Source organism: Globicephala melas, chromosome 17 (genome assembly GCF_963455315.2).
Source record: "Globicephala melas chromosome 17, mGloMel1.2, whole genome shotgun sequence".
In the NCBI taxonomy this organism is placed as follows: domain Eukaryota; kingdom Metazoa; phylum Chordata; class Mammalia; order Artiodactyla; family Delphinidae; genus Globicephala; species Globicephala melas.
Window position 1 is genome coordinate 67,900,391 of NC_083330.1, and position 16,308 is coordinate 67,916,698.

General features: G+C 45.0%; 1 long non-coding RNA gene across 41 annotated transcripts in view; it reads left to right on the forward strand.

Annotated features, from left to right (window-relative positions):
* LOC115863234 (uncharacterized) overlaps positions 1–16,308 on the forward strand; it is a 402,728-nt gene that overhangs the window by 265,832 nt on the left and 120,588 nt on the right. For 33 of the 41 annotated variants that reach the window (XR_009559459.2, XR_009559466.2, XR_009559461.2 and 30 more), the window contains one exon: positions 9,474–9,681. The exons of 4 other annotated variants lie outside the window; for them this stretch is intronic. This is a non-coding gene — a long non-coding RNA (uncharacterized lncRNA). Of the gene's footprint in view, positions 1–171; positions 309–667; positions 952–9,473; positions 9,682–16,308 lie in introns of those variants that run through there. 4 more of the 41 variants (XR_011376838.1, XR_011376837.1, XR_011376834.1 and 1 more) reach the window with 3 other exon arrangements.

Consider the following 16,308-nt stretch of genomic DNA (forward strand, 5'->3'; position numbering starts at 1 on the left):
GGTGCTTTCATATATGCATGTTTCCATATAGGCTCCACGTGCAAGGGAAGGAAAGGCATTTTAGGCAGGCTCACTGCACCTGACTCTCCACCATGCCCTTTCACAGGAGCCGTATATAAACTAGGTGTGTAGAACCATCCCATGAGAGTGTGGGCTAAATTACCTCTTCTTCCCAGGTAAGAGGGTCAGAGGGTGAGAGCGACCCCCGGCCCTGTTGCTCGGCGCAAGGGCTGCTGAGTTTCAGATTTAAGTCCGTCCACCTCCAGCACCTTTGTCTGGATGAAAGACCCTCCCTGGTGTCATGGCAGGTACATACCTTTTGCCCATATCTGTCTGTTCCTTCTTCTCTGTTTCTCCCTTCTTTTTTTTTTTTTTTAACATCTTTATTGGAGTATAATTGCTTTACAGTGGTGTGTTAGTTTCTGCTATGTAACAAAGTGAATCAGCTATGCATATACATATATCCCCATATCTCCTCCCTCTTGCGTCTCCCTCCCTCCCACCCTCCCTATCCCACCCCTCCAGGTGGTCACAGAGCACCGAGCTGATCTCCCTGTGCTACGCGGCTGCTTCCCACTAGCCATCCATTTCACGTTTGGTAGTGTCTATACGTCCATGCCACTCTCTCACTTCATCCCAGCTTACCCTTCCCTTCTTTTCTTTTCAGTTGGAGGAAGAGAGAAAATGATCCCAGAATATTATTTGTCTAAGAGGAACGTTTAAGATAAAATAGGCTATGTGAGGCCTGCCATTAATCGTCCCCACAGCACCTGGCCTAGGTGGGAGCCGGGATCTATGGTGATGGATAGGAATGTTTTTCGAATTCAGCTGTCAAAGCCCGGCAATCATCCCTGCCTCCTGGGTGGAACATTTACAATCTTCCTCTTTAGCGGCGTCTTAAGGACACACAGGCACTTTTGTTTCCATGGAGAGCCCACTCTTCCCTCTAAGGTAAATTGCCCGCTTGCCTGCCCTTCCTCCCGTCTTTCCCTCTTTCCCTCTGTTTCTCCCTTTCCTTCTCTTTCTCCTTCATTTGCTCCCCAATTTCCTCTACCCTTTCCTCCTTCCACTGAGCTTCCCGCCAGCAACGGGGCGGAATGAGAGCCTTTATCCTCCCCGCAGGGGAGGGCAGTGCGTGTCCTCCCCTGATGCTCCTGTGGAGAGGTTCTCAGAAGCCTCTGGGGCTGAGAAATCTCACCTAGATCTTTGCATTGTTGTCTTCCTAAGAGCTTATTTTGCAAAGAGCTCAGAGCCAGGGAGTAAGGCGGGCCCCAGGCCCCGGGAGGATGTTGCTGGTGGCCCCAGGCGTCTCACTTCATCTCTCAGTTTCTTCACTTGCAAAGTGAGACTCAGTCTCCCCAGAGCCATCATGAAAAAATGCTGGCGAGGGTGGCAAATAGATTCCTTCCTGTTAGTCACCCAGGTCACTCAGCTGACACCTCTGCCTTTTGGCCCTGAAGTTTATTTATTAACAGCCTTCAAAGGGGGGCCAGGGGCCTCCTGGGGGTGGAGCCCTAAGAGGCCGAAAGCCATGGGCTTGGGCAGGTAGAGCAGGCGGGGCGCTCTGGGGCTGCCTTTGTAGTTTCTGGGGAGTTTCAGAGATGCCAGTGACCATCAAGAGCGGTGCCTGCGTGTTTGGAACCAAAGAGGAAGATCAAGCTTGTCTCAGAGCGTGTGTCTCTCGCCTGTAAGGAGCTCTACATATGTGCCTCTGAGTGTGTTTGTACAGTGTGAAGGCGGCTCTGTGCGCACACACCTATATGTGCCTGTGTCTGTGTGCATGTGTCATGTGTCTGTGAATGGATAGTATGAAGGTGAGTCTGTGCATACACACGAGAGTCTGCGTGATGTACATACGTATAGTATGAAGGTAGGTCTGTGTACACACAAGCACCCGTACGTGTGCACGTGGCAATGGTGTGCGCGTGTGCGCACGTGCGTGCTCCCCATGGGTGGGCCTCGAGCACTTTGATCAAGAGCCACCACATTTTGCATGCGGCTCGAGGGTCCAGTTACAGAATAGGAATCCTCAACATATAGCGAGAACGTTCAGATGTTCAGCTGAGGCGATGAGGTTGGTTTGGGAGGCTCGGTGCCCTAAACGGAAGCCCCTCTAGCCCCACACTGCCCGCGTGGGAGTGAGGCCTTTGCCTGAGAGCAGATGTGTGTCCCTGTGGCCTCGTTTTGCTCTGGGATGGGACTTGGTGGCACGGAACGCAAGCTCAGGTGTTCATGCATTTCCAGAATGTGTCTGATTTGAGTCGGGATTTCGTTAGGAGTAACTGCGTGTGTGTGTGCTTGGCTCCAGCTAAATATGTGGTGATGACTCTTTCCTTTTATCCTCCCTCCCCCGCGCCTTCCCTCCCCCTCTCCCTCCCACACATACTGTGCATCTTCTCTTTGCCGGGCCCTGTTCCATGGGCCAAGGCTGCAAAAATGATTCAGAAATAGTCCCCATCGTGAGAAACAACCAGTGTATTTAGGGTAAAAGGTTAGCAAGCTGCAGTAACAGAACGTAGCCGTGGAGGGGACACCGGGCATTCTGGGGGCACAGACGGGAGCCCCTCATCTCTCAGGGACCCCATGAAAGGCTTCCTGGAGACAACGATGCTTGAACTAGGTCTAGAAAGTGGAGGAATTCACCAGCTTTGTAAGAAAAGCTGCTATTGTTTCCAGGAGGTGGTACTTTGGGGCACAGGACAGAGTCATCTACTCACGTCTGGAGGACTCTAAGAGGTCACAGGGCCTTTGTTAAAAATGATTGGTCTGTGATACAGCTTTGCACTAGAAAGATCCTGAAGGGGGAGGGCAAGCACTGCAGGGCAAGCAAGGATTAGAAGACGAGCCCTCTTTACTTCTATTTGCCAAGTTAGACTTCCGAAGGAGGAAGGAACGAGTGTGAAGCAGGGAATGTGCAGTTACTGAGCACCTACCGTGTGTCAGGCGCCTCTTGTCTCATTTTGTCCTCACCGACAGCTCTGTAGGTAGTAGGTTGGTTAACCCCATTGTACAGCTGGGGAGACTGAGACTCAGGTCTCAGACCAGGCAAAGAACAGGACTTTGAATCACAAGGTATATGGCTCCATTCCCAAGCCTGTGCCTCTTTCCAACAAACCCCATTGCCTACAAGAATCTTCTATAGAGAACATAGCACTGTGGCCAATAGACTTCTTGTCAAGGATCATAAGCTTGGAATTCAATATAAAGTCACTACTGTTCCTCCCCCAAGGAAAAACCCGAATGCCTGCCCCTTTTGAAAAAACAGCATGTCTTGGTGGGACGGACTATTAATATACATCGTCATGACATCAGTATCGCAGGCTCTTTCTTTTGGGGAGCCAGGATGTTGCTGATTTGCATACTGCTTTGCATTCATTTGCATTTACTCTCCATATGCAAAATCAAATGCCGCTAATTAGTGCAACCTTGTTACAATGAGAAGCAGGCCCAACCTTCTGTGCCAGGGCCTATGGAGCCCAGAACTGGGACCCAAACCACCCAAAGCCAGTCACATCTTGGGTCAGACACACTGGAGCGTTGAGAGGGAGATGTACGCCCTGAATGAAAAACGGGATGGCTGAGTATCATTATTTTTCAACTATTGTCCCTTTGAAGTAACTATGGCAGAGAGAGAGGGTGAGGGGAGAGAGAGAGAGACAGAGATCAAAGGATGCGGCAGAATTTCCTCGGAGAAAGAGCACAGAATTTGGAGCCCAAAGGCCCCAGATGAAATCAGCATTGGAGTTTGGCTTTGCCACGTACAGGCTGGGGGACTTTGCACTTACAGGCTGTGTGGACTTGTAGGGATTACATGGGAATAAAATGGACGAGAATGTACTTTGCAAATGTTAAAGCACGATATAGAGGTCAGGGCTCCAGGCCAGGCCACCTTGTGACAGAAGGCAGCACCAAGGTCAGCTGGGGACAGAGGCTCACAGTCTTGCAGGGTCCAGACCCCAAATATGATGGGAAATATATCTATGTCTGTGTCTCTATCTCTATCCCTATCAGCTAGCATTTAATAAGCACACGAACCAAACGCTGTGTTAAGCACATCACAATCATTATTTCACTTAATGATTCCCATGAACACTCTGAGAGGCATGGATTATTATGACCCCACTTACAGATACCACCACGGCAAAAACGTGCCTGCCAAGCGCACCAAGATAACTCTTGCCAAATGGTTAAGAACCTTCTCTCCCGAGCGGTGATGGTGACATTCATGGTTTACACTGCCCTACCCCGCCCCCCTTTTCTAGCCTCCATGCAGACTATGGTCTTTTTACTAAACGACTTCTTTCACATTTGCCTAGTTGGGACCATTTGGATTTGGTTTTGGCTTTTATTCTATGTCCTCTGAGGACTCTTTTGTTTTTTTTCTCACCTGGTCATTTTGATTAGACTTGAGTATTTCAGCTCCATAGTCACATTTCATTACTTAGGACAGTCTCTGCAGAGAGCAGCTCCCATCGACCAAGGTAGATTGCATTATGGTTCACAAATTGGGATCTGTAAACCATGATGGAGGTGGGATTATACCCCGTGAATATATAGGCTGGCCGTGTGGCTTTGCTCTGGCCAGTGACGTGTGAGTGGAAGCAATACATGTTGCTAGTAGGCAGAAGACAGCGTGCGGTTTGTCATGTATTTCTTTCCCTTCTGACCTGATGCCCAGCTATGTTCTAGACAGAATCTGCTCCACAGCGGGGCCCTGGAATAGACGCACCGTGGAACTTCTGGTGGGCAAGTTACGTGAATAAGAAGTAAATCTCTAATTTTGCAAGCCTTCGAGCCTCGGAAGATTATTTGGTTCAGGAGATAACAACCTATCCTGATGGAAACATTCTCTTTCTATTAAATATTATGAGATTAGTGCTCGTATGAACTGACTAGTTATATTGTAGATAACTGGACACTTATCCCTATGATATTGTCATCCCTCAAAATAGTGTGTACTTCCATTTTGAAAACGGCTTTAAAATGATAAAATACTACTACTACTGACAACAGCTAATGCTTTGCAAGCAGTATCATATTTAATCTTGACAACAGCCCTGTGAGGTAGGTTCTCTTAACTTCCATTTTCCAGACAAGAGAAACACGATCTCAGAAATGCTCAGTAATGAGTCAAGAACACACAGCTAAGAGGAGGGTCAAGATTTAAATCTGCATTCTTCTCAGGTACAAACCCTAATGTCATTATTTTCTACTCATACTTTCCCCGACAAAATGGACATTAACAGGCTGAGTCACACACCTGACTCATCAGAGATGATTACAGGTATTTTGGCTGCTTATAAAAAACCAAAATAGTTTATTGAGTAATGAAAATCACATTGGTCTTGATATTAGAAGCTACCAGGGGCGGGGGTCGGTTTGTAGCTATTTCTTATAAGTGACCTTATTATGTGACCTTGGGCTAGATTTTTTTTCCCCTCTGCACCCTGGTATTTTCATCTGTAAAATGGAGCACTTTGCTTCAGACCACATGGTTCATGAATCTGAAGGATGGGGTCCTTCCACCCCCTAAAAATGTATGCAAAACATTGTATGTGTATTTTTTTCTGGGTAGAGGATTCATAATATTCATCAGGTCCTGGAAAAGTTCTGTAACACCTAAGGATGAGGAACTCAAATTCTCTCCTTTGTTGAGTATGACTTATCCCTTTCCCCAGAAGAAGTGGGTGTAGGAGCAAGGAGAATTCAGGCTGACTAAATCACATTTGAGTCGTATGCGTTGAGTGTCAGTCTTTTCAAAGAATAACTGGAAGGCAAGCTGTATCAGTTTAGTAAAAATAATCATTAAAAAATGTTTCTGTCTCACATTCCTGTGGCTCCTTGCAGCTTACACTGCACAGAAGCTGTTCTTTTGTCTTCCTGGCCAGGGACTGTGTCATTAGTTGTGGCTATTGGTCATTTCCTGTCTCCCTCAGCCAAATAATCATGTTATTTTGACTGGGATGAGAATGGGTCCAGAGCTGTGAACTTGGTCTCACAGTAACTGGTAGATGCCTTTCCTGGAATGTGGGAGGAAAAGAAAACAGGGCAGGAAAATAACATTCACGGAGTGTCTGCACTAACCAGACTCTCTGTTGGCAATTCATTCATCGTGATAAAGTCATGCATGTCTCTTTCCAAGCAATGTTTATTGGGTACCTATCATACCTTGGCCACTGTTCTAGGTTCTGAGGATATAAAAGTGAGCAATCAGATGAAAAAGTCCCCACATTCCTGGAATCTATATTCTGGTGGGAGAGATAAAGTATATTAGTAAGAAAATTACTAAACTATATATGTTTCACATATGCTGCTTCAGGACAGTATGGCAAGATGTCCTACATAGTATGACCTCAATATTTCAGGTGAGGAAACTACGGATTAGAGACATGGACTAACTCAACCAGTGTCACATAACAGGTAAAAGGGAATGACGTGAGCTTTCCAAGTTAGATTTTTCTGACTCCCAGATTGCTTTTCCCTCGGAAAGCAGTGGCCATGACCTAAAAGATAATCTTTCAGCTGGGAGCCTTTGAGTCAAATGTTCCTGAGGCTAATTCCATCCTGATGGAGATCTGAGTTTATACAGAGAAGGCTCACTCCCCTACCCTATTTGTACCCAGTTTGAAGAGTTTGGGGCCATAATTTATTCAAATCAGTTTCTTCCCCCTTCTGTCTTTTACTTCTTCTTGGATTCTAATTACACACGTGTTGGATCATGCTTGACATTGTCTCACAGGTCTCTGAGCTTCTGTTTACTTTTTCTCAGTATTTTAAATCTCTGTTGTGTGGATTGGAGAGTTTCTATCGATCTTTATATTACATATTCGCTGGTTGTTTTCTTCATTCTTTATCTGCTCCTTCATTAATACCTTATTTTGAAATTTTGTCTGATAATGACAACATCCTTTCCCATGCAATGACATTTTGTATTGCCTGACTTTTTCTCCTGAGTATGCATTCCTCTTTTCTGTTTCTTTGCACGTGTAGTAATTTTGGGTTGAAAACTGGACATTGTAGATAATACATAATAGTAAATCTGTATTATGCTGTCTTCTTCTGAGGATTATTGGATTTTTGTTATAGTAAGCACTCTACCTGCCTGGATTCAAAGGTATGTAGCACCTGATATTTTTGCTCTATTCTTTTTTTTTTTTTTTTTTTGGCGGTACGCGGGCCTCTCGCTGTTGTGGCCTCTCCCGTTGTGGAGCACAGGCTCCGGACGCGCAGGCTCAGCGGCCATGGCTCACGGACCCAGCCGCTCCGCGGCATGTGGGATCTTCCCGGACCGGGGCACGAACCCGTGTCCCCTGCATCGGCAGGCGGACTCTCAACCACTGCGCCACCAGGGAAGCCCTTTCTCTATTCTTATGGCTTCCCACTGCTGCTTTTTTAGTGTGGCTCTCTGGGAGTCTCCCAGGTGCCCGTGTAAGTTGGTTATTTGCCAAGAATTTGGGCAGCAATGGGACTCACACTTTCAGTAGTTATTTTTCTCTTCTATGATTCTCCCCTACTTTCTAGTTTGTCTGCTAATCTCGGGTTCTATTTCCTGCCACGTCAAGCCCATAAAACTTTAGTTTTCTGCTACCCAAGCTGTGCAAAATTGGGCATACACGGAGTTAAAGAACAAAACACACCCCCGGAGTTAAAGAACAAAACAAACAGATCTCACCCGTTGCAGCTCTACCTTTAGAGTAGGCTTCCTCCTGATCTCGTCACGCTTTTTCCTGGCCCCTCTGAATCTCTTCTGTAAATGCAGGGTTTAGTGTCAGCCAGGGATCTGGGCAGAGATTACACTCAGTATTTGCATCTCATTCCTTCTGCGGTTCTCTCATTGCCAGGAATTCCTCTTTCAATTTTCACCTGCTTTCCTAGCCCTACATTCTGATCTCTGGCACCTTGGGTCACAGAGGCTTCGGGTTTTCACAGTTGTAGCCCTGAGGGTTGTGGAGCACCTACGGGTCAGAAATCCACAAATTCCCAATTCTTTCCCCTTACAGTTGTGGTTTTTTCAAAATTAAACTCTTCTCTGGCTTCTGCTTTTGGATGCTTTCCAAAGCCTTTAAATAGTTTTTTGTTGTTGTTGTTTGTTTGTTTTTAAATCGGGTTTTTATAATAGTCATCTACAGGAGGAATCATGTGACCATTCCATACCTGTGCCATTTCTTCTAATTGGATTTGACTCTGGGAAAAATTTAAGATGTGCAGGGTGGGGTGAAGTGTTTGTCTAGTTCAGACATCTTGCTAGGCTGAGTCCCTTCTTTGGACTTTGGTCTCATTTCATCTCTCTTTGTCTCCTGTGTAAGTCATAGAGGCTGTGTCCCCAAGTGAAATGTAAGCTCCGGAGGTTAGGGTTCTATATGCAATTGAGCTGGAGTAGACAAAGAAGCAATAATGACCGTAATCCTTGCCTGCAAGGAGAAGTCAGTCTTCCTGGGGCGACGTGTAGATGAGCCTGGAGGAGCTTTGATGGTTCAATGCTGAGTAACCTGTTGCTGACCGTTGTGCTATAGAAGTTCAGGTGCCATTTGCTTTGCAACACGTTGATTTAGAGATGCAAGTTTGAACGTAATAGAAAACACCTGTATGCTTTCTTTTGCAAACTCAGGTTTATTCAACTCTGTCACTCTCCTCTTTTGAATCTATGATTGGAATGTATTGTTTTTGCCTATCCAGTACCTACCCTACCTTCTGGTCCAATATCCCAATTTTTCCTTGGGGGACCGTCCTGGAATCATCCACAGGAGTGGTGACTGAGTGGGGTGGACATGTATTCAGGCTAATTAGAATATCCCCTCCTCTGACTACAATGATTAGAGAATGTAATGTGATCCACGTTGGTCCACTGTGATTCGTTCCCTAGACGTTTGTTGGAAACGTAGGGAAAAAGATGTCCTTCATCTGGAATTGATGAGAAGATAGGATATAATCTTTACTAACTTTGCACTATTAATAACTGCAGATAAAAATAAAAAATAAAATAAAAATGTGGACCTGGCCATTTGTCCTTTCAATCCTATTTCTGGAGCTATGGAAGCCACCTTGACATCTCTTGGGAAGAGTCTGCTTCAGAGAAAGCACCACAAGAGAAATCAGACGTGAGAGATGAGATAAGGCATTCATTTGGGTTCCTGAAAGTAGATATGTCTGACCTTTTTTATACCTGAAGTTTATACCCAAACTTTTTAGTTACCCGAGCCCATAAATTCCTTTTATGCCTATGCCAATTTGAGTTGAGTTTCTGTCACTTATAACCCAAGGAGCCCTGACTAAATAATAATAATTGGTTGTCACTTTAAGCCTCTACGAGATAAGATTAGAACTGATGGGCTTCATGATTACAGTGGGTTTAATAGTGTCCCCTTAAAATTTATGTCAGCCTGGACCCTCAGAATGTGAGCTTATTTTGAAATAGGGTCTTTGCAGATGTAATTAGTCGAGGTCTCTAAATCCAATGGCTGCTGTCCTTACAGGAAGAGGTGAGAACACACAGAGACACAGAATAGATGAAGATGGAAACAGAGATTGGAGTGGTGCACCTATAAAGACAAGGAAGGGAAGGATTGCCAGGAGCCACCAGAACTTGGAAGAGGCAAGGACGGGTCCTCCACTAGACCCTTCAAAGGGAGCAGAGCCCTGCCAACACCTTGACTGCAAACTTCTGGACTGCAGACTGTGATGGTATAAATTTCTGTTATTTTAAGCCACTCTATTTGTAGTAATTTGTTATGACAGCCCTAGGAAATTAATGCAATGATCTAACTCCTGCTTCTTTTTCCAACCTCATTGTAGAGACAGCAGATAATAGTACAGACCCTGACATTGGGCTTTCCGGATTCTACTTTTGGCCTTTTCGCTTTAACCTTTCTGAGTCTCCGTTTTCTAAGGGAGCTAATGACAGTAATAATTCACTTCTTAAGTTTGTTGTGAGAATAATATGAGTCATATTTAAAGGCATTTAAAACAGCTTCTGACACAAATGATACACTCAGGAAATGATGGTTGTTGTTATTATTATTATTTTGTATTTACATTACCATCACCACTGTCTCCTGCGAAGTTCCCACAAGCGCTGCTTATTCCAACTATAGGAAACTATCTGTACTTCCGCAAATGAAACCGAGGCCGGGAGAGTTTCAGGAACTTCCTGCCCGTGATCGAACAGCTCCCGTGTGTCAGATTTGGAATTCAAATCCTGGTCGGCCTGCATCCATGCCAGGCGCTATGGGTCATTCCAGAGTAAGAGTAGTGAGTGACATAGAAGGACCCCCGTATCTCCCTCTCTTTCCCTTTATCCTGAGCCCTCTCCTCTAGCTCTGTCGAGACTTTTGATGCCGTCCAATTATCAGACTGTTGTCCGGGGTGATGGTGTGCACTCTGAAAGGGATTGCGACTCTTCCTGAGGCTGACTGGAGTTTTCTTCTCGAGGATAGTAGGCCCCTCTTCCTGTCTCTAAAATCGTTAAATAGCTTTGTTTTTTGGAGGTGGGGGGGAACTTAGAAATCTCATCACTCCCATTTGTGCTATTTGCAATCAGTAAAGACATGCCCTAAAAGCACATTTTATATGCTCAGAAAGAGACAGACTGGGAAGGAAGCGTCGTAAACCTGAAGCAGACATTTCTGATAAAAGCCTGCAGAAAACACACTCTTATTTACCTCAGTGTTCTGCAAACTTTGCTATGGAAACGTTGTATTGATTCTGTCTCCGTCTCTGTCAACATGGTTACCCTTTGGGTCAATACATCCTGATTATCTATTGCAGGACAGTTTGGAATGAAGAAATGGGTTTCTGATGTTTCTACCCAAGAAGTTTTCTTTGTGTTAAGGTCATTTTTTTGACACTCTGCCAAAACCCCAGAGAGGAGCTACCAGCATCTCTCTCTCTCTCTCTCTACACACACACACACACACACACACACACACACACACACACACAGATACAGACACACACACACACACAGACACACACACACAGACACATACACACACACAGAGACACAGACACACACACACAGACACACAGACACATACACACACAGACACACACATATGCTGATCTATTTATCTATCTATGCTGATATCTATATTTACCTGTTTATAGATAAATATACTTATTTATCTATAGATAAGTATCAGAATATATAGAGATATAGATACAGATGTGCATACATATACAAATATATAAATAAATTATATAAATACAAATTACATTATATAAATGAACATAAGTATTCGTATAGATAAATGTAACTATAATATTTCAATATTTAAGTATAATTTGTATATATATTAAAGCTCCCATCTCTCTCATCATAGGTGTTTTTCTTCATGCCTTCCTTCTGCCTGGCTCTCTCCTCTATGGCTCTGTTTCTCTTCTCGTGTCTCCATGGTTCTTGCAGTGCCTTCAGTTTACCCAGTTCTCTCGTCTGCATTTCTCCATTTTTATCTCAGTCCTCTTTATCTCTCAATACAACTGCCATTGTCCATCTGTCAGGAGAAAATAATTTTTTCCCTAAGTCTGGGAAGAATTGCCAATCCCATTAGCTTTCCCTCCTTCCTAAGTTGTTATGTGTGTATCAAGAAGTCGTCTTTATTTTTTCTCTCCTCCTGCCCATTGCCCATCCTGTTACATCAAGTTTTATTCCGTAAGACTCTAGAGCAGGGGCCGCAAACGTTTCCTGTAAAGGACCAGACTGTACTTATTTTAGACTTTGCAAGTCATATAGTCTCTGTCACTGTTACTGGTCTTGCCACTGTTGCGTGCAAGACCACGTGTAAACGGACAGTGTGTACAACTTTGTTTACAAAGATAAAGTAGTTTGCCAACCCCTATTCTAGAATACCCGCTGTGGGAGATGGGGCACCTCCTGATGTAGCTCTGATTTTCTCCCTTGCTCTCACGCTTGTGGTGTGGTTGCCCAAGATGACACAGAAAGAGCGGAGCCAGGATTGGAATGGACTTCCTGAACCCCAGCTTATGCTTATTTCCACTTCACCACACTTTTCTGAAGAATACAATTATGATCTGCTGAGGCAGAGAGTGGAAGTCCTTCTCCTTTGTCAAAAACCTTTAATGGTTCCTCATCGCGCACTTGAGAAGAAATCGTTCCCTAAGCCTGGCATCCAAGTCCACCAAAGCAGGAATCCATCGTCCTCCTTTGAGCGTCTGGCCCATTGTGCTTTACCTAAAGTTTCTGGGGCACCCATCCATATTTGCTCACTCACTCTCCTCTAAGCATCTCAGGTGCATTTCCATTGCTGTTCCCAGCTCTGTATGGCTCCCCTCGATGGAGCTCTTTTTATTTTCCTACCCACTTATATATGTCTTTCTCTTTCCTGATGTCTGTGCATCAGTCCAGGAAAAGATGCTAATGGTCCCCATTCAGTCACACCACCACCACTGGGCAAGTCTTTATTGCAGTGGGATTGGTTTTTGTGATGGGGCTCCTTGTATCCACTCCTGAGCCTGGGGGTTGGGGTGGGCTACTCTGATTGAAGTTATATTAGGACCATTTGCAACAGAGGAGGGGAAGGTCCTCCAAGGTTGCAGAGGTCTTGGGCAGACAAAAGCAGCGTATATCCACTACACAGATGCCTATAAGTGTTCTTAAGACATAGCTTTGATTGTGCCGCTTCCCTGCTGCAAGAAATAAAAGGGATCAATGCTTCAGCATGGCTATCAAGGTCTGGGGTCATGAGGCTCCAGCACTGTGGATGTAGGACCTTCCTGGAAGAGCTGGTTGGGTCACTGAGTACTTGAGGCCAAGGTCCTTGTACTCCCAAACGCTGTCTTTACACGACTATCAAACTGGACTTTGTAGAAAATATCAGTCATGTTCCAGCTTCCTTCTTATTTGTTTCTGATATTCTCTCTTTCTGGAATGATCTCTTCTCACTCCTCTGAACCCTCATGGAAGAAGTGCTTTACTTAAGATGTATTCTGATCATCTTCTGAAGTCTTTCCTCATGTCCCTCTGCTTGAATCTTCACAGCCTCCAATTTATGTTGATCTTTATTTTGTGCACTTTGTATCCTGTCCTCTAGGATAACACTGAGTAAGCTGAGTGCAGGGGTTCCTTTTTCTGATATATTTTTGTATCCTCTCTTGTTCGTAGAATGTTCCTTTCACATAGAAGACACAGTTAGTATTTGCTGGATTGAGCTTAATTGAACCGAATTGAACATTCTACAGCCTGTGCCGTTCATTTAGTATTTACATTTGTCAACTTCTATTGTTAATTACTTGTTTAGGCATATTCTTCTAAGTTGTATCACCATTGCCTAGGTCATCACAAGATGTATTATTCAATGGGCTAAGTGTTGACTGTGCGCCTGCTCTGTGCCAGGCACCATGTTAATTGCTGTGACCACAGCAGAGAACACGGCAGGTCCGGTTGCTGCCTCCGTAGAGCTTCTGGTCTGGAGTTAGACAATAAAATGTGTACCTGTGGAACCAGGTGCTGAGTGCTAAGATGCGAGAGGGTTGGAGGAGCTGCCAGAGAATATGAGTGGGTTTGGAGGAAGGGTCACTTCATCCACGTGTGTAAGGTGAATGACTTAGCAAAGTAACAGGTGAAAACTAGCCATTTCCTTTCCTGGTTAGATCGGTATCCCTTCTCCAGTTTATGCTGAACCCACGCAGGGCTAAGCCCCTCTTCTATTCTGCTGGGTTTCCATGGTGCTCTCTTTTCTTCTTTCTCAGTGCATTTAACGCATTATATTGAAATCTGCTCTTTAAAGTCTGGCTTACAGAAAACAGATTGCATCTTACTCAACCGGTCCATCTCTGAGCGTCTAGCACTATGCTTGGCACATGGTGCACAAGAAGCATCTGTTTAATGCAAAACTGAGCTAACCAGGGTGAGCCTGAGTTGGGTTGGGAGAAACGAGAGGTTTATCTGAAAGGTGCACAGACAGTGGTCACCTTGTGGCCTGCATAAGGCACTCAAACTGTTCATAATGGCTCCTCGTTACAGAAGGAGGGCGGAAGGCGCCAGGTTACAGGGACAACGGCTGATGTTCTGATGTTGTTTGAAGCCGGATAATCTCCCAGCTTCAAATAGGGAAGCCTGTGACCCTCTGTGCTAGACATGAGGACAAGTGACCTTGACATATAACTGCTGGTTGAGAGATGCAGTTATTATCTTCCACCAAGAGGTTACTGGAAAGTACACCTCCCTCCTAATTCTGAAAGCCAGGGCCGTGACCTTGTCTCGGGCTCTGTCTTGTTTTGAAGAAGTCTGTGCTTTGGCACGTGCATCTGTTTTCCTTCTTTAGAAACGAAAATAGACTCAGTCCTTGGGTAAACTGTATTTTCTGGCGGGGGAGGGGTGCCGAAGCGGCACCAGCAAAAGTTGAAAATGAACCCTGGACCAGCAGATGCTCTTGGGCATCGTCAGAGATACCCCGTGCAGTGGGAAGGAGTAGAAGAGAGAGGTGTGGTAGTTATATCCACTCTCGTCAGTGATGTGAAAACTACCCACTGTTATCATTGTTCACATTTCACATTCACTGTGCCCTAACTGTGTGCCACGCACCGTGTCAGTCACTTTACATGGACATTCTCATTTGTTCCAGAAAACAACCTCATGCAGTAGGGACTACCGGTATCCCCGCTTTGCAGGAAGGAAACTGCGGCATGGAATAAATGACTGAGCACCGTTCTGTTCCAAGCAGCATGCTAATGGGCACATAGAGCCCGCGAAATCCTCCCAACAGCTCCCCAAAGTAGGTCCCAGTATCATCCCTCTTCTACCAGTTATCCATGAGATAACTGAGACCCTGAGAGGTGAAGTCATTCACTCAGGGTGAAGCAGTGAATGGAGTTGGAGTTGGAACCACATTTGCTTGTGTTAGGGACCCACTGAACCCCTCACTTTACTTCATAGAACAAATCTGCCTCTTCTGCCATATATGTGTTTGCAGGTGACAAGCAGCTTGGGGAGTGTCTGGGGTCCTAAGAGTAACCAGGACATCTGAAGTTCAGAGACCTAAGTTTTTGGGGGTTTTTTGGTTTTTTTTAATTAAAAAAAACAATAGCACTCATTAACTTTGTGTCCCTATATGCAGGGACGTGGCCCAGATTATTTTAAATTCTAGCAGCTCCTCTATGATATGGTAGCCATTACCCCTGTTTTACAACATGGGGAATTGAGACTTTGGAAGGCCAAGCCACCTGCCAAAGGTTACTGAGCTACTCAGTGAGGAAAGAGGGCTCTGAATCTGGCTCTACCTAAGCCAGCGTGAGCTCTACTATGAGAACTTTCCCCTGGCTTTCAAGTCTATACCCATTACTACCATTTGATATGAAAAACCACAGGGCAAAAATCTCTAGGAAGATTAACATTATACCTGGACAGGTTAAATCTTTTAATACAATCCAAACAGTTAGCCATATTAAATGTTTATAGTCAAGACTACTGCCTAGAGTATCATTCTTCAAGGGCTGGCTTCATGTGTATCCAGCCAGGGGATGTCATATAGGGCCCTGTGCTCAGCTGAGCTCCATGCTTGGTGTAATGTTCTGCCATGGCCAGCTTGAAATTCTCAATCATTTTATCTTTGATCTTGAATTTTATAAGTGAAGTGTGGAGGGCAATGGATGAGAGGAGACAGGCACAGTATCGTACCTGTGGTTTAGTGCCACTCCATTCACACACAGTGTTTGCCGTGCACCACGATTCTGGAGGAAACTTAGAATCATGCACATTTAAGTTAATAGGCTGGGTTCCAGTTGCTGCTCCATTCCTTTTAACCGTGAGACCTGGGATGTCTGCTGAAGTACCTCTCACTTGGAACACTTTCCATCTGGTTCTTCATCTTCTAATCTGCCCAGACTAATCAGCTCAAATGTGTCTCCTCCCTGAATCCCTACCTGACGCTACTTGAGAAAACTGGGTGTAGAGAATTCAGGCATATCCTTCAGGGTCCCACAGTTTAATCTTGGATTCACATCTACCCATTATGCTATACTGTTATAGTTTCTCAAACGTGCCATTCTTTCTCCTGCCTCAGGATCTTTGCACGTGCTGCGACTTAGGTAAACCACACTCTCAAGCTGGCCTCACAAGGCTGCCTCCTTCTGACCCTTCAGTCCTCAACTTCATTTCCCTCCTGCTTGAGGAGTGCTTCCTTGGCCTCCAGTTTTCAGGTTGCCCTGTGGCTCTTCTCTCCCAAAGCACCTTCCTCTCCTTCCTTCATGGTGCTGATCACAACTCTTAATTCTGTATTAATTCCTTCATTTGTTGTTTAATTCCTTAATTTGTCTTAATTTGTTAATTAATTCCTTCGTTTTTCTTCTTCCCTC